The sequence below is a fragment of the Cetorhinus maximus genome, chromosome 13 (assembly GCF_964194155.1).
Source record: "Cetorhinus maximus chromosome 13, sCetMax3.hap1.1, whole genome shotgun sequence".
Lineage (NCBI taxonomy): Eukaryota > Metazoa > Chordata > Chondrichthyes > Lamniformes > Cetorhinidae > Cetorhinus > Cetorhinus maximus.
The window spans coordinates 83,539,890-83,566,633 of NC_135891.1; the positions used below are offsets into that span (position 1 = coordinate 83,539,890).

Here is a 26,744-nt window from a genome sequence, read left to right on the forward strand (position 1 = left end):
CTCAACTCCAATGGGTATAGGCCCAATCTGTTCAACCTTTATTCATAAGATAAGCCACTCATCCCAGGAATGAGTCAAGTGAACACTCTCTGAAGTGCTTCTAATGCAACAAAAACTCCAATGGGTACATTTCAAAAAAAGAAGTTGGTTGTGAAATCCTTGTGGGTCAGGAGGAGCAAAAAGGGCCCAACATGGCCCAGGCCCATCCAGGAGTACTTGGGCCTCTCCCCCTGGGCACTGGCGTCAGTGTTGACTTGGTACTCAATTTCCCACTTCCACCCTGATGTTGCACTTGCAGGGTTGGAGATGCATTATTTAATCGAGGCCCAGAACAAAGCAAAAGTCAAATCACAATGAAAGCTGCAGAAGCTTGGCACAATCTGTGGAGTGACAGGGCTGTGCCATGCTGACTGAACCTGAGCTGATAGCAGCAGTGATTTTTATTCATTAAATATGTTAATTGGAGAGAGTTAATGAAGACTTAAAGGAAACCGGCTGCACTGGTGCAGGTTTTATTTCATTGAAGTCAGAAGTCCACTATAGCAGAGAATAGAAACCAGCAGCAGTCCGAGCATGGGGCACTGGAGCGTGTAGTCACCAGCTGCCTCGGAGACAGAGTGATTAATTGATTGTTTCTTCTGGCGTCAGGTTAACAGGAATCTGCGGGTGACTTTCAGTCCCTTTCTCCCTCAATTGCTGTGCTCAGTTTTTGTGCTTATCAAGGTGAGGAATGGCAGAGTCAAAAGGAAAGATGAAAATATGCATTGATAAACTTTAATGAGATAGCTATCAAATTAAGGCAGACTTGCATTTACTGTATATAGCATTTTTCAGGATGTCCCAAAGCGCTTTAAAACCAGTTATGTGCTTTTTAAAGTCTAGTCATTATTGTAATGTAGGAAATGCAGCATCCAATTGCACACAGCAAGCTCCCAAAAACAGCTAGGAGATGATGACCAGACCATCTGCTTTTAATGCTGTTGGAAGAGGGATAAAAATTGGCCAGGACATTGGGGAGAAATTTCCTGCTCTCCAAATTGTGTATGATTATCTCCCGAAAGGATGGCTGGAGATTCACTTTCAAGCCTCTTCGGAAAGATTGCATCTCCGACAGTGTGGCAACTCCAGTATTGTACTGAAGTTATGTGCTCTGGCTCCTGGATTGGGACTTAAACCCACAAACTACTGACATCGAGGTGGAAGAGCTGTCAACTGAGCCATGGCTGACATTGTAATTCTGTACACTTAGGGGGAAGCTGGGCTGAAGGGAGTGCGGGTGGCAAATATGGCGATGACATTCCTAATTCTCCAAGCGGTCCTCTCATAGGCCGGCCAGTGACTATTCCCTGAGAGAGTCTGGACACTGTGTGCACTGGCCAATTGATTGGGAAGGGCATCATGCTGAGCATGGTAATGTTTCTACCCCAGCTGTGCCCCTCAAAGTTGACAAATGCAAACTTTCCAGGAGAGACTGGGCAGCCCTCAGAAGCAGAGCAACTCAGCACATGTAGGCTGACCCTACATGTGGCATCCTGGCTCCAAGCAGCCAGTCCAGCACAGACTGGAATCACAGCTTGGCAATTTGCTGCTGGGGTCTGATTTACCCACTAGACATCAAGATAAATCAGATACATCGTGAGACTCAGCTAAAGTTAAATGCGGGGGATAGGGGAAAGGAGGAGACACGTTTCAGCATTAGTTTCATCACCAGATTCTGAGGAGGGAAGTGCAAACCTTAGGCTGCCCTGCGAAATCGGCTGTGGCACCTCCACCACTGAATGATGCCTGTGGAAGGAAACCAACGGCTGCTGTTCTACATGTGTGTTGGCACTGGAGATTTAGCAACAGGGCACTTTGCATCAATACTGTCTATATGTGTTCATTATGGCTCTGAGAGAGTGTGGTGGAGGTGGGGGTGAACGAGAGGGGTAGGCAGGCACACACAAGCGAAAGACATTAAGAAACAGTGTAAGAGCACCACTGTGCGCAAGAGGAAACGAGACAAAGTATGAAGGGGAAGAGAGGGAGAGCAGGCAAACAGAAGTGGGCGTGTCTTGGGAAGTGGTGAAAGTGAGAGCGAGAGAGAGCACACAAGAGAGTGAGACAGGATGAGACAGATTATTAGACGTGTGCCAGCACAGTTCAGTTGTTACAATCAGGGTGAGAGCGTGGCCCAAGCAGGTCTCAGTGCAAACACACTGTATCAGCTTTATACAGAATGAGCTGGGTAAATGCCAATCCATACCTACCCCATCTCTAGTGGTTCTGTTCATCCTCACCTTACATAATGACTGCTGGCGACATTTGCCTAGCTTTGGGTAATGAGGGAGTAATCGAGGCGCAGACGGGCACCGATCCAGCACACCTCATACAAACAACTTTCCTGGTTTTATATTCTTTGCCATACGCCCACACAAAATAAGTAATTCTAGCTACATTGAGATTTCTCAACTAACGTTGAGTGAGCAATGCCTCAATCTGACATAACGAAATGGGCTTCCATCATACTCATCACTATCGGCGGCAAATCAAAATAAAATTACTCAGAGGTACTAATTGAGCTGAAGTAATTTTTTTCAGTGCTTTTTTAAGTATTACCAAGCCTTGCTATGATTGAGTACCAGAGCTACCCTGCAACTCATGGGGTAGTGGAGGATGGAGTGCACTCAGCATACACACCAGCCCTCCATTTGTGAAAGCACTCACTGGAAGTTGGAGGATATACGCCAAGAGGTCCCACCTGACAATATTATTCCAAAAAAAATGAAGTTAATCCTTCTGTTGCTATGAACATAAAACGATTAATGTCCGAAGAGAGCTTCAAGAGAGGCTTAGATGCTGTTTTCTCTGTTATTCTTTCATGGGATGTGAGCATCAGAGCATTTATTGCCCATCCCTAATAGATCTTGGTGGTAGTGAGCTGCCGTCTTGAACCACTGCAGTAAATCTGGAGCAGGTACACACACCAACAGTGCTGTTAGGGAGGGAGTTTCAGGATTTTGACCCAGCGACAGTGAAGGAACGGCAAATGATCAACTCAGGATGGTGTGTGGCTTGGAGGTGGTGATGTTGCCATGCGTCTGCTGCCCTTGTCCTTCTAGTTGGTCGAGGTCACAGGTTTGGAAGGTGTAGTCTAAAGGGTCTTGGTGAGCTGCTGCAGTGCATCTTGTACATGGAACACACTGCTGCCACTGTGCGTTGATGGCAGAGGGAGTGAATATTTAAAATGGTGGATGAGGTGCCAATCAAGTGAGTTGTTGTTTCACTCTGAGTGCAGCAGCCTAGACATATGGGTCAAGAGGCTCTGCTTTCTGTTAGATTTATGAAAGAAGTTCTGTTTGAGTGTGGGATCACAACATAAAAATGTTACTGCAATCCTGCTCACAGCAGCCGTAATCCTGCTTGAAATGGTGTGGAAGAGAGTCATGGTGGCCTTTATGGCGTTTGGCCCAAGGCACTTGCTGTAATCATGTATACCTGACCTAGGAGTGCTGGGGAAGTTATTCATTTCTCAGGTATGGGCATTGTTGGCAAAGTAGCAACTATTGCCCATCCCTAATTGCCCTCAGGGGGATGGTGATGAAGTTTCTTGAGACACTGCAGCCCATGTGATGAAGGTACTCCCATAATGTTTTTAGGTTGGGTATCCCAGAACGCATTCTCAGGCAAAATGTTCAAGTCAAGAGATAGTGGTAATGTCACTGGACTAGTAATCCAGAGGTCCAGACTAATGCTCTGGGAACACCAGTTCAAATCCTACCATGGCAGCTGAGGGAATTTAAATTCAAAATTAATAAAATCTGGAACATAAAGTTACTCCAGTAATGGTGGCTATGAAACTGTCCCTCTGAAATGGCCTAGCAAGCCACTCAGCTCAAGGGCATTTAGGGATGGGCAACAAATGTTGGTCTTGCCAGTGACACCCACAATCTGAAAAATAGATTTTAAAGGTGACAGTGCACGACCTGGAGGTGCTGGTGTTCCCATACATCTGCTGGCCTTGTCCTTCTCGGTGTGATGGCTCTCTTTATCCCCTATCCTCCTACAAACTATGCCAACACATTTGACTCTTCTGTAGTTCATGCTGTAACTAAAGCTATGTGACTTTTCAGGCCACAATGGGTATTCAGCGAGAGAATAGAGGGGAAACAGAGATGACGAAAATGTTGCATGTTCAAGGTCATAAGGTTGCACAGTGGTGGGGCTCATTAGCAAAATGTGGGGAGGTGCTCGGGGCTCAAAATGCTGTCACAGCAGCAGAGTTGGATAGGGATATGATGGCAATGGGGGAAGTTCAGAATTTTATCTGATTTATACAGGACACTGATACTGGGTGTCAGGTGGAAAAATTGTTCCATTTTGCAGTATTTTCACCTCTCACCTGACTACGCAGACCAAAAGGGAAATTAAAAACACACAACAAAGAAAATATCGCAGCGGGTGTGTGAAGCTTGAAACTTGAGGTTCTGTTTAGCAGCTGCGATGGCTTCTGCAGTCAACTAGTCGGTGTTTGCCTTTTTTTTCCCAAGTGGACTCAGCAGGTCAAGAAGGTTTTGGGAGAGAGAGAAGGCTTCTTGTTCCTCACTAGTTCTGTGGTTATGATACTTGAAGATTGCCTAGACTATTCTCAGCAGAACAGCTGACTTCTGGATAACCTTCCTCTTTGGCTACCTCCTCATTAACTGGTGGCAGAGAGAAAAAAACCCTCTGATGGTGTCTCTTGGAGTTCTTCTTGGTGGTTCTCCACACATGGCTTTTGGACAACCATGCTTTTATCAAAACCAAGAACAAAATGGCTGCTACATTAATTTTGATGAAGAATTGTTCCACATGGCAAAGAAGTTAATTATGTTGAGGTTCTTTGAAGTCTCTTCCTATCTCCTATTCTCTGAGAAGCCAAAGGGTTTTCACGCATTTTATAGGATACAATGGACATCCCTGGAGGAGTCCTTTGCATTTTAATAACTCATGGAGGCCAGCTCTAGAGATAAGAGTCTGACAGGGTTTGAACTAACACAGAAAGGTGCCATGTTGTCTGACCCGACTTCCAGTTTGAAAAAAGGCTTTTAAACTCAATGTAAAGATTTGAAGACAGAAATGTACCTTTAAAACAGTTGTCCTGAAAATCTGTAATATCATAATTACACGTTCGTGGTAACTGGTTAAGATCAGCTAACTCAGAATTGACCAGCAATTGAACATCAGAACACTTCTGGCTCTACACCAACTGGGCCAATGATGCCCAAATCTTTGTCTTTGTGGACCACACGTTATGCTCAAACCCATGTTCCTACAATAGAGTCATAGGGCAAGGGTTGGCGACCTGGCATTGGGGTCAAATGTGGGTCCTCACCCCTCACTACAGCAGGAATAGCAAATGGGCATCAATATTACCTAGAATGACCCATTAGTGACCAGATGGCACACTTGCCATCCAATTAGGTCCCACTTGAGGCCTGATCTAAAATCTAGTCTGACCCTCCAGTACAGTACTGAGGCATTGATTCGAGTATTGGGGGTGCAGATTCTGATTTGATGTAAATGATTTCGGAGCACTATTTCAAGGAACACCAGTTCCCTGGTGTCAATATGTATCTTTTCACCAACATCACTAAAAAACTAAATGACTGCTGTGCTAATAAGACACGCCTGTTAGAGGGTCTGAATTTAGCACACAATTTTGGTCTTAATTGCTCATTCCAATAATTTGCACATGTCAGGAGATGTTAAACAGACACCTGCAGGTTTAGCACACAAGTGTTGATTTGTAATTTTTTTTGAGAGCAATAATGATGAACACTTCACACTCACCAAAAGTATGCAGTGCTCTATCTGGCCTACCACAGCACGTTGCAGGATGCCTCAGGGTCAGGGGAAGAGGCATTCATGTTCTTGAATGTGGCACTTGAGGTCCAGAAGATGAGGGATATCCCATACCGGGGAGGGCAGAGTCGCGAGGGGGGGGTGGGAAAATGAGAGGATACCTCCAGCAGCTGCTGCTGCTCTGCCTGGCTTCAAACGTCTCTCCCACTCCACCTCCAGACCAAGGGGGCGCCCTAGCAAGATGCCAATGACCAAGCACTCCCCTTCTCCTGGAGACTCCTGTCTGGTGTCCAATAAGGTGGAGCAGCACAGTAGTCACTCATTTTAGGTGAAGTCCTCAGAGAATTTCCAGAATAAATATTGCTCGAGTCACAGTGAAGTCTTGACAAAGAAAGTCTAGTGGTGTGTTTTGCAGGGGCTGTGTGTTTCACAGCTCTGGCAGCAATGATAATGAAGTGGCGAGGACCCCTTTAAGCAGCAGCTGAAATCAATATCAATGCCATACTTACTTCCAAACAGCTGGTCCATGTTGGAAGAGGGCATTTGTTGAGGTGCTAGCCACCAAAATGCTGTGTAGCCTCTTTAATGAGCATTAGCAGGGGTGTAGTGGCAATCAACTATTTAATAAGGAAAGGTTGAGCAGGTTGGGCCTATACTCCCTGGAGTTCAGAAGAATGAGGTTTGACCTTATTGAAGCATAGAAGATTCTGAGGGAGCTTCTAGGGTCGATGCTAAGAGGATGTTTTCTCTTGTGGGGGAATCTAGAACGAGGGGACACAGTTTAGAAATAAGGGGTCTCCCATTAAAGCTGGAGATGAGGAAGAATTTTTTTTTTTCAGTGGGTCATTAATCTTTGGAATTCTCTACCCAAGACAGCAGTGGAGGCTGGAGTATATTCAAGTCCGAGTTAGAGATATTTTTGATTGACAAGGGATTCAAAGGTTATGACGGGGTGGGGAGGTGCAGGCAGGAAAGTGGAGTTAAGGCCACAATGAGATCAACCACGATCTTGTTGAATGTCGGAGCAGGCTCGAAGGGCCAAAGAGCCTACTCCTGCTCCCATTTCTTGTGATCTAATCATCTTATTAACAAGCCTCCAGGTGGCTGGTGGTTTCAACCCCTTAACCAAGATGGTGTTTTGCGCTAAGCACAGGCTAAACCAGCATTTCAGCTCAAGACCTCACCCTGGTCAGTTTGGAGGCATTTAAGGTGCCTAAAATATTTATTGAAAATTGCTCGTATTTATCTGGTTATTATTACATTACTGCTTGTGGGACACTGATGTGGTGCAAACTGGCTGCCATGTTCCCAGATTACAACTTCAAAAGAGAATTGCATTTGGTTGTAAAGTGCTTTGGGACATCCTCAACTTATAACAGGCGTTACAGCAATGCAAGTCTTTAGTCCACAAAATTCATAAAGGCCAAACCAGTAAGAAATATAAACGCAAACAGGACTAAGTTGCCTGAGCTTATAGGGCCACATTGCCAGTGACCTTAGAGCCAAAGACCGGACACTCGCTGCACTCCATCAGGTTGGTTACTGGGCCAAGATCTCTTCACATAATATTTGACCAGCACAGGAATATTATAGATTCCGGAGCTTTCAAGACAAAGAAACCCCTGGATTCAGCAGATGGGAAAACAATGAGGTTGGTCAATGATAGATCCGTCTATAGTTTTAGCTCTATCCTATTCATACCTCCTGCATACTGCGATGCTGGGAATGGTCTTGTGCTCCTGTGTGACTGTACGCTAGGCTGCTGAGAGTTCAGGGGTCACTAATCAACACAGCTTTTCCGATTTTAATTGGTATCTAAGGATTAGAGGGACTGGGAAAAACTGGCCGTTTCTACAAAGCAATCTCATAAAGTGAAAAACCTGTACTTGTGTGTGTGAGACAGAAAGGGAGAGAGAGAGAGAGAGGCAAACAGACAGCGAGGGAGAGAGGAAGAGAGAAACAAAAGTGAGAGAATGTGTTGGAAAGGAGCAAGAAAGAGAAAGTGAGAGAAATAGAGAAAAGTGAGAGACACAAAAAGATGGATACAAAGAGAAAGAAAGATAGACAGCTAAGAGAAGGTGACGGACAAAAAGATAAACAGCACTGGAGATAATGCCACATGGCGCGAGAAAGCAAGAGTCGGATAGACTGACGGATGCCACATCTACATGCACAACAAAATCACAAACAGTAGCAGGGAGATGTACTTCTAGTGCAGTTAAATGGTGAGGGCCTGCACAGTTGAAATAATTTCCCTTCATAAAACTTTGGAAAGGCCCCATCCTCTTTTCTCAGCCTAGCAAAATATGATAAAACTAACTGTGGTACTGACAGAGGCCCACAGTAAGCCACTGTGCAATTGGATGCTTGCACATTCAGATTTGTTTCTGCATGGAGTTTGAGAAGTACAGAAAAAAAACCAGAGCACTGGATAATTTTCCTTGAAATGATTTGTCCCAGAACGCTTTAAGAAAATTTTGCTGGGCTATGGGGAGAAGCTGGGCGAGTAGGATTAGCTGAATTGTTCTTGACACAGACACCACAGGCTGAATAGCCACCTCCTGTGTTGTGACCTATGAGGTGGGATGTTTTCCCACCTTGGCCATCATGCCCTGACTAAAAACAAAAAAACATGCCTAACGTTTTGTTCCTTATGGCTACAGGATACTTTCAAAAATAAAAAAAAACCTCCAGAAAAGGTGGGATTTGAGACATCAGTGGCCTCATTGAGCTCATTCCTTCTATAGACCAACCGCTTGATCAAACAAGCAATGGTAAGAAGCATAAAAGAGGAAACGAGTTAAATTAAAGAATTAAAAGGAAAGTTAGTCAAAGTTTCTTCACCCAAGGCCTAGAATGCAGAACTGTTTGCTGCAACCTCATTACATGAAGTCTTAAAGTTAGTTTGTAAATGAGGAATTTTAAAGGAATTTGGGGAGGAAGCAAGAAAGGTCCACAATGGAGAAAAAACAGTAGTGCAGATTTGATGGGCCAAACAGATAGTTCCTGTGTTGGAACAATTGGTGATTTTGTAGCTTTGCTTGACACCAAGTCACGCAACACGGTGCCTGTAAATACACACAGGCACTGCTACCTGAAGGAGCAATCCTCCAAAGACAGCCAAGGACTTGCATCTTTTTCCTCAGTTTTGTTTCTGAGGGAGAGAGACTCCAGTCATTTTAGCATTTCTGTTGTGCTTTCTTTCCTCTGTGCTGATCCCCAGGTGATCAAGAGGACCCTGGGGTGACCGAGATGCACGCACGCTAACTTTGACAATGGAAAGATTCTCCACTCACCAGGGAAATGAAAGCAATGCCAGTGAAGTCATTTTGTGCAAGGAATGACTCACTCCAGTCCATTTAATTACTGTGAGTGTTTCTCTCGTGCCTTTTGGCTGGAACACCTTGTGCTTGTTTATTTAAACTACCTACGTCATTGTGGCATCTCACTGACCGCCCGCCCCCTCCCCCAACCCCCCAGCCCACCCCCCCCCATTTAAAATGACGGGTTAAAATATAAACTGCACAATGCAGTGTGGTGCAGGACCACCCCATTGGCAGAAAAGAACTGACATTGCATTTGGAGAGGGGAGAAGCTGTGTCCTTTAATACATCATTCCCTTCAATGTCACGACAACCAGGGTGGGCTAACTGACTCAAACCTTAGATTATACAAAAGCACATCAGACTGTAAATTCTTTGGTTCTGTTGGCAGGTAAATATACTCGACCCCACCTCCATTCTTCCCCATGCAAGTGTAAACCCATTTTGATCGGTCACTGGGCCTCTTTGGCATTGCAAAATGCACTGAGACTATGCCTCCCTGGGAATTGCTGCTCCCTGACATCCAATGGCAGCTGCTCCAGGTAAAATAAATGGTGCCCAGTGCAGTGCATGGAGGGCTGAATACCACTCTCCCATCACCCCTAAATATAAACCGCTCTTCAAATGTGTAGAATGAAATATGCAGGCTTGCATTTATCGATCATATTTCCCAACCTATGCAATTAAGCACTTTTGAAGTGCAGTCACTGTTGTCATATAGGAAACACAACACAAATTTATGCACAGCAAGCTCCCACAAACAGCAATTTGATAAAGGGGTTTAAAATCATGAAGGGTTTAGATAGAGTAAATAAGGGCAGACACAAGGTCCTGCGGCGCAGTGACAATGTACATCTACCTCTGGGTTCAAGTCCCACTTCTGGGCTTGATGGCTATGGAAGGCGAGTTCATAATGTGATCAAGCAAGTTGATTATCTGCCTGTAAATCCTTCCAATGTGCCTGATGGCAGGTGGTAAGAGTGGGAGGGTTTCCTGGTCAGTCATACTGCAGAAGGCAATGGCAAACCACTGCAGTGCTTTGCCAAGCATAATCATGGACCAATCCAATTGAAGTCCATGGTTGCCAATGCCCTCTTAGGGGATAGTACCTGGAGGAGGAAATAAGGAGAAACCGTTCCCAGTGGCTGAAAGGTCAATACCAGAGGGCACAGGTTTAAAGTGATTGGCAAAAGAACCAGAGGTAACATGGGGAAAATCTTTTTTCACACGAGTGATTAGAATTTGGAATGCACTTCCTGATAGGATGGTGAATACAGATTCAATAGCACTCTTCAAAAGAGGAACTGGATAAAAACTTGAAGGAAAAAAAAAATCATAGGGATCTGGAGAAACGGGAGGAGGGGAGTGGGGGTTAGTGGGACGAACTGCATTGACCTTTGAAAGAGCTGGTTTAGACCTAATGGGCCTCCTTCTGTGATAACTGATCTGCATTTATATGTGATAATGACCAGACAATGGTTGGTTAAGGAGTAAATATTGGCCGGAACATCAGCGAGAAATCTCCTGCTCTTCAAAATATTGCCTTGGGACCTTTTATATCCACCTGAGAGGGGTTTAACATCTCCCCTGAAAGTCAGCACCTCCAATGGCGCAGCATGAGTGGGTCAGCCCGGATTACATATGCGCAACCTGTAAATTGTCAGAAGAATGAACCCATAACCTTCTGACTCAGAAACAAGAGTGCTACCAACTGACACATTTGCAGAATGGCTTGGCAAGGGCAGTAAGTAGCAACTCTGTATTGATGCTGCATGTAAAAACACATTTACTTAGACCGAGGCAATGATGTAGAGAATATAAAAGCAAAATACTGTGGATGCTGAAAATCTGAAACAAAAACAGGAAATGCTGGAAAAACTCAGCAGGTCTAACAGCATCTGTGGAGAGAAAGACAGAGTTAACGTTTCGAGTCCACATGACTCTTCCTCAGAGCTAAAGAGAGCTCGCTTTAGCTCTGAAGAGTCATACAGACTCGAAACGTTAACTTTGTCTTTCTCTCCACAGATGCTGTTAGACCTGCTGAGTTTTTCCAGCATTTTCTGTTTTTGATGTAGAGAATATAGCCTGGCTGTGACAATGGGGAAGCATTCAAAACATAATCCCCAGCAACCAATACTCACACTAAATGGTTGCTGAACCGAATGTAGCTCCCATCATCTTTATTGCTTCTTTAGCAGCAGAGAGCAGAGGTCGAGTAAGCCCTGAAGGAGGTCCCAGTCTGACCTTTCTAATACAGCAATGCCCCAATCAATGATGCAAGTTGGAGCCAACTCAACTCAGTGGTTTATCCAACCCTGGTGCCAGCATGGCATAACCTCCCTCCTCCCTCAGTTATCCCTTCCTCAGACAACCTTCAGACTTTTCAAGTTCCTGCTCGCTGCCTGCCAACTCCTCAGTTACCCCAGTAATTCTCAGTGACAAATTATTCAGGGACGGTGAGGTGTTTTTTGTTTAAATTGGAGGTCGAAGCAGCACGCCCGAGCGCTCAAGAATGGAAGGAAAGTTGTGTGTTGAACTGCCCTACTGAAACTCAGTGCAGCAGGGGCAGCTCCTGACATCCTAGCACTGCTACTCACTGGGGGCTTAAGAAATGCGGACCCCTCTGCCGCCCAACCTGAGATCCACGCAGAGGGTTAAAGCCACTAGCGTGCCAGGGGCTGAAACTATCTTGACTATTTCCATTGCACCACCCATGCTCCAGTTGGTTGCATCCTCACCTCCTGAGTCATGGGTTCAAGCCCCACTCCAGGGACTTGAGCACAGAACGTAGCTTGTCATTCCCAACGCAGAACTGAGGGACGGCTGCACGGTTGGAGGTGCTGTCTTTCAGATGAGACTTTAAACTGAGGTCCTGTCTGCTTTCTGAGATGGATGTAAATGATCCCATCAGACTATTTGAAGAAGAGCAGGGGATTTATTCGCAGTGTTTTTGCCAATATTTATCCCTCCATTAATAGCATTAAAAACAGATTATCTGGTCATTAACACATTGCTGTTTGCGGGATCTAGCTGTGTACAGATTGCCTGCCACCTTTCCTACATTACAAATGACTACAATTCAACAGTACCTCATTGGTTACAAAATGCCTATGGTTATCCTGGAGTACCCGACAGAATCAAAATAAATTCATCAACAATGGAAAATTAACTGAGGATAAACTAACTCCCTGATTTACAATGATCAGGACTATTCCGTAGTTCCCCAAGTAGAGAAGATTTCCTTTTAAATACACAACACCCACTTCAGCTGTTCAACTTTAATGGTATACATAGGTTAAAAGCTTTGTTAGAGAAAAAAATGTACTACAATGTACTGTAATGGCCACAATATTATACGTCACCATAAATCACTAGACTAAAATTAACCTCAAATGGCTCTCGACAGCTTCAGTCATTTCATATGTTAATAGTGTTCTATTGTGATATCTGTAATGCACACTCAGTTACAGGGTCACCTTGCTTCACCTCTTCCTAGTTGTGCTCTTCACTGCAAACTCTTCCAGTTGATGACGGCACCTCTTAAAAGCACACAAGAGAAATGAAAACACGGATGGGATTTTAAGTCATAATGAAATGCAGTAGGTCTCAGTCATGCTACATAGCATGCTCACCTCAGAGTCAGAGGGCATTAGCTCAAGTCCCACTCTAGAGAGTTGGGCACATAGTCTAGGCTGGCACTCCAGTGCGGTATGGAGGGAGTTTTGGAGGTGACATCTTTCAAACGAGACGGTAAATTGAGATCCTGGCTGCCCTGTAAGTTGACTGTAAAATATTCCATGGAAGAATAGGGAATTTCTCTCAATTGTCTTGGCCAATATTTATCCCTCAACCAATACCTAATGACAGATGGTCTGGTCGTTACCATGTTTCCGGTTTTTTTTTGGGATCTTGTTGTGCATAACTTGACTGTCACGATTCCTACATTACAATAGCGGGTTCACCTCAAAAGTATATCATTGGCTCAATGCACTTTGGGATGTCCTTAAAGGTGCTACATACATGCAAGTCTTTCTATTTGTTCCATCTATAATTTCTTCCAATGTTGAAAAGGGATCCACACGTGAAATGAGAACTGCTCTCTTTTCCCTACTGATGCTGCCTGATTTGTGGAGTGTTTCCAGCACTTTGCCCTTTTCATTCCAGCAATGGTTACTGAGAAGCAACTTTCTCATCCTTAATCCAGAGCACAGGAGTCAATGTGGACTACCTCCACACTGACTGAGCTCAGCTAATGCAACAAGGGCCCGACATCCACCCTAGGACCTTCCCTACCTCTACAGCCCAGCAGTAACCTCAAGGTGGGAGATTAATCCATTGTTAAAATTACACAGAAATCATTAAAGGGGGTGCTGTTCCCTGACTACTAAAAATATCTAGAAAGCTGCAATGATAGGCTCTGCCCTTAACTATCCTGCTGGCTCAGTGGGTAAATACACCCCTTTTCTCAGTGTCTAGAGTCTTAAAAGTGGTTGCAGAGACAGGAAATGCACTGGTTGTAAAAGCCCAAATGTAACAGCACTATTCAAGAAAGGAGAGATATACAAAGCAGGACACTATAGGCCAGTTAGTCTAACATCTGTCATTGGCAACATGCTAGAATCCATTATTAAGGAGGTAGCAGCAGGATATTTCTTCTTCTTCAATTCTCTGCCTGAAGGCAGGTCCAGCCCACAGTGCCAAGATCTCCATCACAGGTAGGACAAGGAGGCAGATACCCAAACCGGAACAGGGATCGAAACCCATGCTGTTAGCATCAATCTGATCCACACTAGCTGTCCAGCCAACAAAGCCAACTGGCCTCCCAAGACATCAGAGTTGCTGCGGCAACATACACCTTTACATGAATGTTGTAGCCTGGACCTATGAATAATGATGGTAAAGGCTCCACTTTCTTTCCATCACATGGCTCTCCTCCCTTTTCCTCTGCCATTGACATACGTTGGAAGGATTTACAAGATGATAATCAACTTGTTTGTCTGCGTCATGAATGCACCTTTCTCGGCCAAGAAGCCCTGGAATGGCACTTGAACCTGAGCTTCTGGCTCAGAGGCAGGGACACTACCCACTGCACCACAAAAATCCCGAGCAGGACATTTATGAAATCGTCATACAATCAGGCAGAGTCAATGTGGTTTAGTGAAAGGGAAATCATTGCTGACAAATTTATTAGAGTTCAAATTTATTAAGCTTCCCTACACAGAAGGGCTATAATATAGAGAAGTGTGGAGTTATTCACTTTGGTCGAAAGAATGGAAAATCTGAATATTTTTTAAAAGGTGAGAAACTTGTAAGTGTTGATGTTCGAAAAGACTTCGGTGTGCTCATACAAGACATGCAAAAAGTTAACACAGGTACAGCAAGCAATTAGGAAGGCATATGGCATGTTGGCCTTTATTGCAAGGGGATTGGAGTACAAGAATAAAGAAGTCTTGCTACAGTTGTACAAGGTTTTGGTGTGACCACATCTGGAGTACTACGTGCAGTTTTGGTCTGCACAGATGCCAGTCTTCAGTCAATTTGATTCACTCCATGTGATGTCAAGAAACAGCTGAAGGCACTGGATAATACAAAGGCTATGAGCTCTGACAATATTCCAGCAATAGTACTGAAGACTTGTGCTCCAGAACTTGGGCACCCCTCACCAAGCTGTTCCAGTACAGCTGTGACACTGGTATCAACCCAACAATGTGGAAATTTCCCAGATATGTCCTGTACACAAAAAGCAGGACAAATCCAACCAAGCCAATTACCGCCCCATCAGTTTACTCTCCATCATCATTAAAGTGATGGAAGGAGCCATCAACAGTGCTATCAAGTGGCACTTGCTTAGCAACAACCTGCTCACTGACGCTCAGTTTGGGTTCCGCCAGGGCCACTCAGCTTCTGCCCTTAATACAACCTTGGTTCTAACATGGATAAAAGAGCTGAACTCCAGAGGTGAGGTGAGAGTGACTGCCCTTGACATCAAGGCCACATTTCACCGAGTGTGGCATCAAGGCACCCTAGCAAAACTGGAGTCAATGGGAATCAGGGGGGAAACTCTCCGCTGGTTCGAGTCATACCTAGCACAAAGGAAGATGGTTGTGTTTGTTGGAAGTCAATCATCTCTATTCCAGGACATCACTTCAGGAGTTCCTCAAGGTAGTGTCCTCGGCCCAACTATCTTCAGCTGCTTCATCAATGACCTTCCTTCCAGCCTAAGGTCAGAAATGGGGATATTCACTGATGATTGCACAATGGTCAGCACCATTTGCAACTCCTCAGATACTAAAACAGTCCATGTCCAAATGCAGCAAGACCTGGGCAATGTCCAGGCTTGGGCTGACAAGGGGCAAGTAACATTCAAAGGTTGTGAATCTTTGGAATTCTCTACCCCAGAGGGTTGTGGTTGTGTCATTGAATACATTTAAGGCTGGGATAGACAGATTTTGTGTCTCTCAGGGAATCAAGAGATATGGGGAATGGAGAAGAAAGTGGAGTTGAAGCTTAGGATCAGCCATATTCGTACTGAATGGTGGAGCAGGCTCGAAGGGCTATGTGGTCCACCCCTGCTCCGATTTATTGTGTTCTTTGAAGATGTAACAAACAGGATGGATAAAGGGGAACCAGGAGATGTAGCATATTTGGATTTCCAATAGGCATTTGATAAGGTGCCATAGAAAAGGTTACTGCACAAGATAAGAGCTCATGGCGTTGGGGGTGGTATATTAGCATGGAGCGATGAATGGCTAACGATCAAGAAACAGAGAGTCGGGATAAGTGGGTCATTTTCAGCTTGGCAAACTAACAAGTGGAGCGCCTCAGGGATCAGCACTGGGGCCTCAACTATTTATGAATTATATTAATGATTTGGATGAAGGGACTGACTGTACTGTAGTCAAATTGGCTGATGACACAAAGATAGGTAGGAAAGTAGGTTGTGAGGATGATACAAAGAGTGTGCAAAGGATAAGTGAGTGTGCAAAAAATTGGCAAATTGATTATAATGTGAGGTTGTCCACTTTGACAGGAAGACTAGAAAAGTTGAATATTATTTAAATGGAGTCTGCAGAATACTGTAATACAGAGGGATCTGCATGTCCTAGTACATGAACCACAAGAAGCTAGAATGCAGGTACAGCAAGTAATTAGGAGGGCAAGTGGAATGTTGACCTTTATTACAAGAGGGGTGGAGTATAAAAATAGGGAAGTCTTGCTACAGTTGTACTGGGCGTTGGTGAGACCGCACCTGCAGTACTCTGTACAGTTTTGCTCTCCTTACTTAAGGAGGGATATACTTGCATTGGAACTAGCTCAGAGAAAGTTCACTAGGCTGATTCCTGCGATAAAGGGATGGTCTAATGAGGAACGTTTGAGCAGGTTAGGCCTATACTCATGAATGAGAGGTAATCTTACTGAAAACATATAAAATTCTGAGAGGGTTGACAAGGTGGGTGCTGGGAGGATGTTTCCTCTCGTGAAGGAATCTAAAACCAAAGGCCAGAGTTTAAAAATGAGGGGTCTCCCATTTAAGATAGGGTTGCGGAAGAATTTCTTCTTTTTGGGTCGTGAGTCTTTCGAATTCTCTTCCCCGGACAGCAGCGGTGGCTAGGTCATTGAATACATTCACGACTGAGTTAGACAGATTTCTGATCAACAAGGGAGTCAAGGGTAATGGGTGTCAGGCAGTAAAGTGGAGTTGAGGCCACAATCAGACCAGCCACGATCTTATCAACTGGCGGAGCAAGCTTGATGGGCCGAATGGCTGACTCCTGCTCCTATTTCTTATGAGCTTATGAAGTTCAATTATTTGCAGACACTGAAAAAGCTGGGGCTGTTCTCTTCCAAACAGAGAGAGTTAAGAGGAGATTTGAGGGAGGTATTCAAAATCATGAACAGTTTTGATAGAGTAAAATGAGGATAAACTATTTCCAACCAGTGAAGGGTTGGTAACCAGAATACTCAGATTTAAGGGTGCTTGACAATAGAGCCAGAGGCAACATGAGGAAATAGTTTTAAAACAAGTTGTTAAGATGAAAGCAAAATACTGCGGTTGCTGGAAATCTGAAACAAAAACAAAAATTGCAGGAAAAACTCAGCAGGTCTGACAGCATCTGTGGAGAGGAAGACAGAGTTAATGTTTCAAGTCCGTACGACTCTTCATCAGAACTAAAGGGAAATAGAAATGTGGTGAAATATGAGCTGTTAGAGGGGGGTGGGACAGGTGGAGCTAGATAGAGGGCCAGTGATAGGTGGAGGTAAAAAAGAGATTGCCAAAGAAGTCATAAACAAAAGGTCAAAGGGGTGTTGACAGTGGTGATATTAGCTAGAGGATGTGCTAATTGTGACAGTAAGGGTAGAAAGTAGGATGAGCAAGTGACAGATAGCCCTAGTGGGGGTAGGGTGGGGGGAAGGGATCGAAATAGGCTAAAAGGTGGAGATAAAATAATGGATGGAAATAAATTTTTAAAATAATAATAGAAATAGGTGGAAAAAGAAAAATATATATATATAAAAAAAAATTATTATTAGAACAAAGGGGATCAAAACAGGGGTGAGGATGGAGGAGAGAGTTCATATCTGAAGTTGTTGGAACTCAATATTAAGTCCGGAAGGCTGTAAAGTGCCTAGTCGGAAGATGAGGTGCTGTTCCTTCAGTTTGCGTTGAGCTTCACTGGAACATTGCAGCAGGCCAAGGACAGGCATGTGGGCATGAGAGCAGGGTGGTGTGCTGAAATGGCAAACGGCAGGAAGGTCTGGGTCATGCTTGCGAACAGACCGAAGGTGTTCCACAAAGTGGTCACCCAGTCTGCGTTGGGTCTCTCCAATGTAGAGGAGACCACACTGGAAGCAGCGAATGTAGTAGACTAAATTGAGGGAAGTGCAAGTGAAGTGCTGCTTCACTTGAAAGGAGTGTTTGGGCCCTTGGTCGGTGAGGAGCGGAGTGGGGCGCGGGGGGGGTTGAGAGTAAAGGGACAGGTGTTGCACCTTCTGCAGTTGCATGAGAAGGTGCCATGGGAGGGGGTTGAGGTGTAGGGGGTGATGGAGGGGTGGACCAGGGTGTCCCGGAGGGAATGGTCTCTACTGAATGCCAACGGGGGAGGGGTGAAGGGAAGATGTGTTTGGTGGTGGCATCATGCTGGAGTTGGTGGAAATGGTGGAGGATGATCCTTTGAATGTGGTGGCTGGTGGGGTGATAAGTGAGGACAAGGGGGACCCTATCATGGTTCTGGGAGGGAGAGGAAGATGTGAGGGCGGATGCGCAGGAGATGGGCCGGACACGGTTGAGGACCCTGTCAACCACCGTGGGTGGAAAACCTCGGTTAAGGAAGAAGGAAGACATGTCAGAGGAACTGTTTTGGAAAGTGGCATCATTGGAACAGATGCGACAGATGCGGAAAAGATCTTTCACTGCCTGAAAGGATGGTGGAAGCAGATTCAATTGTAACATTCAAAAGTGAATTTGATAAACATTTGAAGGGGAAAAATTTGAGGGGATATAGGTCATGAGTGGGACTAATTGGCTAACTGTACCAAGCCAGCACAGGGGTGATAGGCCAATTGGCTTCCTTCTGTGATGTATTGTTCAACGGCTCTAACAGTCACTAGGGGAGTATGAAGAAAGGTTGTTGAATTAGCTGATATTAGGCCAAGTAGCTGTAGGGGTGCCACAACCAGCTTGATTTGGGTCAGAAGTGGGATGCAAAGAGGGAGGAACACTAAATAGACTTTCTACTCATGGTCTTTTGGTAAAGTTGACCCACCTCTAAACATTGAATGAAAACAGGCTTGGGCTCAGCTGCAAAGGATCGCTGCTGTGGAATAGCTGCCAACAATGCATCCGGGCTCAATCATTAACAGAGGGGCCCCTCAGGTGAGATACCAAAGGTTAACTGGCACCTTGGAACTGTCAGACAACTGAAACTAATTTTAATTTGTTTTACTCCCATGGAATTCCATAACAGGGTAGGGGTGGAGTAAAAGGCATATTATGTTACTTGAATTCAAAAGGCCTTCATCAACCCCTTCCACATTTGAAGGGTTAAATTAGAGGCTGGGAATTGAGAAGCTGATCACTCTGTTGGAGACCTGGGGAGGGTATGAATGAAGGAAGCAGAGGGCTCTTTCTTTCAGTGACTGGCCTTGTGCTGCCTCCCTTAAAACTGAATGGATCACCCACCCAGTTAATGAGCATTGCCATACAGCATTCTCTGCGTATCGCTAAGTCAGTTCAATGCCCTGTTCAGTAGCCATAGAGCAGCCAATGGGCCAAACACCCTGCACTCCCACCACCACAGACACCACTGTAATGTTATTGAAAGATTCAAAATCATAGGATTACAAAAAATAGCTTTTCAATCAGAGGAAAAGATGCGCACCTTCTTAAAGGTACAGAGCCACATCACAATTCCACAGCGAAATAGTCAAGAAAACCCTATCTTCAATCCATCACCACCTGAAGGTGCTAACTAATGTCAGGGTACAACTTTTTTTTCTTTTTTTCATTCATTCATGGGCTTCGCTAATCCTTCGCTAATGGGCTTTGTCCATCCCTAATTGCCCTTGAAAAGGTGGTGGTGAGCTGCCTTCTTGAACCGTTGCAGTCTATGTGGTGTAGGTACACCCACAGTGCTGTTAGGAAGGGAGTTCCAGGATTTTGACCCAGCGACAGTGAAGGAACGACGATATATTTCCAGGTCAGGATGGTGAATGGCTTGGAGGGGAACTTACAGGTGGTGGTGTTCCCATCTATCTCTGCCCTTGTCCTTCTAGATGGTATTGGTCGTGGGTTTGGAAGGTGCTGTCGAAGGAGCCTTGGTGAATTGCATGGGCACTAGCCACCCCCCCCCCCCAACCCACAAATTTACTGGCCCAAATGGCCATTTTTTTTCAGTTGTGAGCTTACACACTGAATGTCAATTGTCTACTCAACCATGCAGGGCATCACTCTAATTCTGCTTGTCTTGACAACAACCCATATGCATTTCCCAGCTGGGGCTAGTCGATTGTGATCAGGAGTGAGCGAGAACACTGCCTGATTTCCCCTAACACCCGTCCCCACCCTCACCATCCCTCCCATGTTAACCCAGGAGTTCTGATCCCAACTATAACCCCCACTTTACCTACTTAGGCTGAGGGTTCGGCTGATTCAACACAAAGAGGTGTGCTGCATGTAATCAAGCCCTGCGGGTCACATAATATTAACTAGCTGTGTGACTGGGTCTGTCAGAAATAAACAATTAAAATCTTTTGAAAGGACACTGCAAAGACACCTTTCAATTTCGCTGTAAAATCAGCACTAGACAATAAACAGCGCGTAGCAGCAATAACATCCCTTCACTTTTTCTAAGCGTCCCTAATCTAGGGGATATGGTTCATGAGTCAGTGTCCTCAGGAGATGGGGGAATGTTGGAAGAATGGGGGAAACAGAAATGTCACAATGAAGTGGGCAGTTGCACCAAAGATTTCACACTCCACTTCTGCTAGGAGGAATAAACGCTAACAGGCCACCCTTAGGGTTGCACTAAAGCACTTCTGTGTTCTCAGGATCCCTCAGAAGACCGCAAAGCTCATGAGTTATTTTTAAAACGTACTCACAGTTGCGCTCAACAGGCCTTCATCAACCCCCTCCGCCTTTAAAGGGTTAAATGAGAGGCTGGGAATTGAGAAGCCGATCACTGTGCTGGAGACCTGTCAATTCTGCAGAGTGAGAGCCCGTGAACAGCAATTGGCTAATTACTTGCTTTATGGTGGTGTTGTGGGAAAAAATGCTGGCGAAGACGCTGGAAGAACTCCCTGATCCTCTTCAAATAATGCCCATGATTAATATAACATCCATCTCAACAAGAACACAGGGTCTTGGATGAATGTCCTCATTTCCTCACCACTGCACTGAAAAATCAGGCTAGAAGTGGGGATTGAACCTGCAACTCTTTGCCTCAGGCGCAGAAAGCTCTGCGACAGAGCCACAAGGACACACGCGAGCAAAGAAGCAAAGAAATAAGTTCCCAACCTCTTTGCCACTAGGTGACACTAAATGCAATTTCCCATCTCACACTTATACAGAGTGCTAAAGACACCCGGTGGCAGTCAATGAAACTGCACCCTGTAAAGAAAAACACTCAACATGCTGAAATTGCCATTTATGATCGGGAAAATCCAATATTTACTCAACAAGTTATTGCTGTAAGGGGCAGTGAGGGAACCTTCATCTCAGCCTGATGCTTTCAGGCTTCCAATTCTAGCCTCCCATGTGTAATATTCCCGGCCCCTCGCTCACTCTGGCACTCCCCCGATTGAAGTTCTCCGCCTTCATACATCGCTCTCTGGCTTTCAGAGACCCTCCAACTCTCCTCATACCATCCAGTGTTAGCCTGGCCTCTTCCAAGCGGGATGTAATATCAGGTTAAAGGCACTGGGTCGGACACAATTGTTGAAAGCCAATGTGTATTAAAAGGAAAAAGGCTACATAGGAACAGTGAAAGGATAATACTGAGCAGTCATACAGCTCTGGGATCCCGTTCTCCCAAAGCCTGTATTATGTGTGACAACAGATGTTGGAACCCTGCACTGAAAAACGCAAGAATTCCAGGTCAGTTAGCCGGTGAGACAGCAGTATGAGCGCAGCATTGAAGTAGATGCCATTTGTGCTTTAGCTAATTGGTAGCAACGTGCGAATTAAATAAACCTGGTGACAACGTAGTTTATTTTAAAGGCTTAATTCCGTTCCCGACAGTGACTTACTACTGCCCGCTGCTTCTCAATTCGACCAGCGCGACCAAAACCAAAGCCAATAGGCTGCTCCGCAGAATCACCAGCGGGTGTCCCGAAGCTATCTGGACATTAAAGCCGAGAGTCACACTTCGCCAAGGGTCCACAAGGTGCTAGTGTGCTGGGAGCCTACAGCACAAACCCCGTTCCCTGTGGCTGCTGGTGAATCAGTCCCAGCTCTTGGTATCCTGCCTTTCACTTCAGGCGACAAGTCTTTCCCATGAATGATGGGTGTCCCCTCGCCCTCACCTCTCCTTCCCCAGAGATTTACATATACACTACAGTGTGATTCTGCCAAACATTAGTTACTCCCCGAGAGAAAGCAGCAGGATGTGAACATAACCCTCTCTCCCCCACCCCCTACACCCCCCCAATACAAGTTCTTTCTCTCCAGTTTTCTCTCTTGCTATCTTCTCTTCCAGAGATACTGATTCCTTGCTGGGTTGTGATACCATGAGTCACAGGCAGCGGGCACCCTCTGGTACCATTGGGCACCGTGAAGCTGTTTTTATACCAACTCAGCTGGCACTACTGGCTCTTGGTGCATGTGCCCAAACACAGCCCACAGCACCCACCCTGTCATCACCCATCTCCGACCCCCACCCCTCCCAGGACAAACACGCCAGATCTGAAAATCCAGTTTAAAAAGAGTCTTCTCAGCATCAGGAGGTAGGCTTAATAAATCAGTCAGGTGAGACCCATAGAGCGTGGGCGAGGAACTCTTTTCTTCCCCTAAGCATAGACAGGGGGCAGAAATCAGCCCTCAGGTTTCCCAGTAAGCAGAAGAGTTTCTGCTAGGTGCACAGGCGTCAATTTATTTGTGGTAGACTTATAAAACAGTGCTAGGCTTTGTAAAAAAAAGACTTGCACTTTTATAGCACCTTTCATATCCTCAGAATGCCCCACAGCCAATGAAGTATTTTATCAACTGCAGCCACCCCTGTAATGTAGGAAAAGCAGCAGCCAATTTGCACACAGCAAACTCTCACCAACAGCAAAGTGATAATGACCAGATGATCTGTTTTTGTGTTGCTGGTTGAGGGATACGTATTGGTCAAAATACTGGGGAAGGCTGCCCTGTTCATCTTCAGATAGTGCAGGGAGATCTTTCACATTCATCCGAGAAGACAGACAGCACCTTGATTTAATATATCACTCGAAAGAGAGACTGATAAAACAGGACTGGGCTTCATAGTCAATTGACAATAGTGCCAGATCCTTTTGCCCATTTCTATGGCATTCCCCGTCTTATCTAACACGATTTACAATAAGTGTGGTTTCGACTTTGGATGACAATACCAATTTTCAGGATGCAGTACACAGCCATCAACTGGTACCCTCTTTAAACGGGCACCGCCATCAGGCGTAGCACCCTGCTGGACACCTCGCCAGGCCTGGAACCAAAGACAGTGGCACGCAACGATGCAAGAATGGTGGTTTGACTGAAAGCTGAAATGAAGTCTTTCTAAAATTGGGTTAGTGCCATTCCAATCTGAAATGGGCTTAATGCCTGGCGCAGGGCGACTCCTTGCTACTGACGGTGACGTCAATCGAACTGACCTGACGAGCTCTTCTTAACGGAGGAAGATTCAACCTTTCCAAGATCCTATCAGCACCCCTTCTGAAATAAAACATCCACTCAGCCACAGAGGGGCACTACATCTGCCCAACACAGACACCTGGATAAAGAGCAACTATTCGCCTGGCATTGACCAGTCAGAAGATTTCACTTTCTAACCCTCACAGCGCTCTTTGCTCCTGCTAGAGTGAACGGCAATGACATACAGACAAAAAAAACAGGACAGTAATGAAAAATCTACTTCACTAACAATCAATTAAAATAATTAGTAACTTCATCCCCTAGGAAAAACACCCAGACACACCATCAGATCAATTGCTGTTATCAGAAATTACTGCTTACCAAAAAGCTAGTGACTGTCACTAATACAACAGAACATTGTTCACTCCCCACACAGCACAAGTCAATGTTAAATCTCCAGGAATAGCCATTGACAAGCTCCTTGCACCAAAACATTTTTTTTGGCTGGGAAAGTCCATACATGAATTCCCTTGTGGTTGCCTGTGTGAAGTCGGGGGGTTGGGAGGGGGAGGAGTGTTCCCTGAGGTCTCTGAATTTCTCAGACAATACTTGTCTTTCTTGAACACTGTTTATGAAGGTTAAGCAGAAGTTGCGAGGAAACTGTCAGAACATCAAGGGTTAATCATTGTCTGTTTAAACTGATTAGTCTCACCCAGACCAGGGGAGGAGGAAAGAGAGGAGAGAGGGAGGAAAAATGAGAACATTGAAGTCTCGAGAATCACAATTACAATAATGAATGCTAAACCTTTGCTCATTTTCATAGCTCTACAATTTGAGGGAGAGAGAAAATCAATATTAATCAAATTCCTCCAATAATTTGCAGACAGATTTTAACATTAAATCATCGTTCAGAGGAAGAGACTTTAATCTTTATTTTTTTGAAATAATGGAGAGTTACTATTGATAAACCTTTGCTATGGCACAATAATACTGGCATACCCTATGAAAACAAACACATCTATTTAAGTGATGTTTATTCTTTTACATATCTTTCCTCAATGAAGGCAAGCCAAGACATTGATCTCCCATATAAAGAGGTCAATGAAGGCGATTTTTCAAGTCTATTTTTGCTCCGACACTAACTAAATACAATAAAAGACAAGGGAAGGCTCAGTTGCAACAGAACGGATCCAATAACACCCCATCTCCTCTCTCTAAGACAATTCCCCTGTAGCCAAAAGTAAAAGGAAGCGATCACTTGCAATGTATACTGAGCCAGCAATCCCTGTGTATATCTGATCTGTATCAATCCCTTCCTTAAATATAAAGCTTGGTGGAGTTGCAGGCAATCTGGTTAATACATCAGCTGTCACGTCCAGCACAAGGCAATTCTTACCGAGCAAATGTTTTAACAGGAAGGGGTACACATTATTTCCACTGAGTTTGGCTTGCTCTTAAAAAAAAATGCCAGTCTTAGACCTGTCCCTCTCCCAGGGAAGAATTACCACGCTCCATTCACATCTCATTTCCTGCCCTTACATCCCCACTATGTGTTTAAAAAAAAACTCCATCCATTTGCAACATGCATCCTGCAGAATCCATCAATAGGTAATGTGGGACCATAAAGACAACTTGCAGACTGAAGGCTCCCTGTCCATCCCAATATCTAAAATATTTACGCGTCATTGAGGAAGCAATGGAGCATTGCAAAGTAAACGTTAACAAACAGATCAATAGTTTCCAAATATTTAATCAAAATCAACCCAGCATAGAACATGCAAACATTTTATTAATGTTGAGTCCCTGAACGATCCGGTTATAAGAAACAAGCCTTTGATTCTCTGTACAAAATCTTTAAGGGCTAGATTTGGAAAGACTATTCTGACCACCAATAACATCTTTCTTCTTCCCTCAAACAGTATCGTTCTTACCCCCCCTTCCACAACCTCCCAGTCCCTCTGTGAAGTGTCCTGTCCTATCCACAGTTCTGAGCTCACCTTCTAAACCCAACAGGCGATTCCTTTCATGCTTTCCAGACTCCTACCCAGTCAGATGCACTGCGTCCATGCCCATTTAAACCCCTCACTCACACCCTGCCTGGCTGCTGCTCCTTTCTTTCCTCATCTCTACACACACACGGAATTTCTACATCTGCCTGGTGTATCACCTCTGGAGTGCTGTAGGACAAATCTATACCCACACGTCCTATTCACTCTGTGCAAGAATTGTTTTCCCTTCAAAAAGGCAAAAGTAAGCCAGCAAAAGCTCCTTTGCTTCAGTACAAATTCAAAGTGGAGCATTTCCAGAGCAGGGCATTGCAGTCTCCTCTCCCACTCGCTGCAATACACAAAAACCCTTGCAAGAAATCAAGTGCAAAAACCCATCACAGCAGGAATACAAAGGAATTTAAATGCCCTCCCTCACACAACTCCCCCCACACACAATCAAAGCATTGAAATGGGAGAAAAAGAGAGAATAAAGCATTTACCTGGTGAAATGTTGCTGCTTTTCCTTTACATTTTCCTGGTGAATAATCCCTTTTTGCAGAGTAGTGTAATTCCAGTGTGATTGTGTGTGTTGCTGTTGCTGCTGCTGCTTGCAGACTCTCCCTGCTCTCAGCCTCTCTCCACTCTCAGCTGGAGCAGGCACCAAGGGGGTGATGTCATTCAGAACTCCGGCGTCCTGACGTCACGCGAGCCGCGTCCACTAACGTCAACGCGCTATTATGGCGTGAAATGGGCGCGAGAGGAAAGCGGGCATCGCGACACGTGACGAAGGCTCACGTCCCTCTTAAAGTGGCAGTCCTCTCTCTTAAAGGAACCTTCTTTAGGGAATTGACTAAGATTGAAATCGGCAGATATCCCTGCAGAATTCTTCACAACACCATTCAACTACTTTGGATGCTGTTTTGTTCTTTATGGAAGTCAAATAAATTACCACAAATAAAAGTTAGGCAACTTTGCAGTTCAGCCTACACCCTATATGAAATTGTATATAGGGTTGCCAACTATGATTAAATGGATTCCTGGAGGTTCCATCACATAACTTGCCCCCCATGGTCCATCCATTAGCCAGCCAACAGATCCATTGTGGCGCACTGCCTTCCTAGTCCAACTGGAAACAAAAAGACTCATTATCCAATTGAATTTTGCTCGACTGTCAGCCAAACAGACATTTCCCTCTCCCCCCTCCCCCCCGCCCCGCATTTTCAATATTTCCATCCAATAATTAGAAATGTTCAAAGAAAATGACAAAAAAAAAACGATGTTTTGATTTTTCTCCAGGGT

The 26,744-nt window shown here is 44.9% G+C and overlaps 1 protein-coding gene across 1 annotated transcript in view; it reads right to left on the minus strand.

The window, feature by feature from the left end:
• LOC144688768 (receptor-type tyrosine-protein phosphatase delta-like) overlaps positions 1-26,130 on the minus strand; it is a 455,185-nt gene extending 429,055 nt beyond the window's left edge. Inside the window, exon 1 of the mRNA XM_078555681.1 lies at positions 25,946-26,130. The gene's annotated coding sequence lies outside the window, so the exon portion shown is untranslated. The remainder of the gene's footprint in view (positions 1-25,945) is intronic.
• Positions 26,131-26,744: the final 614 nt, after the last annotated feature.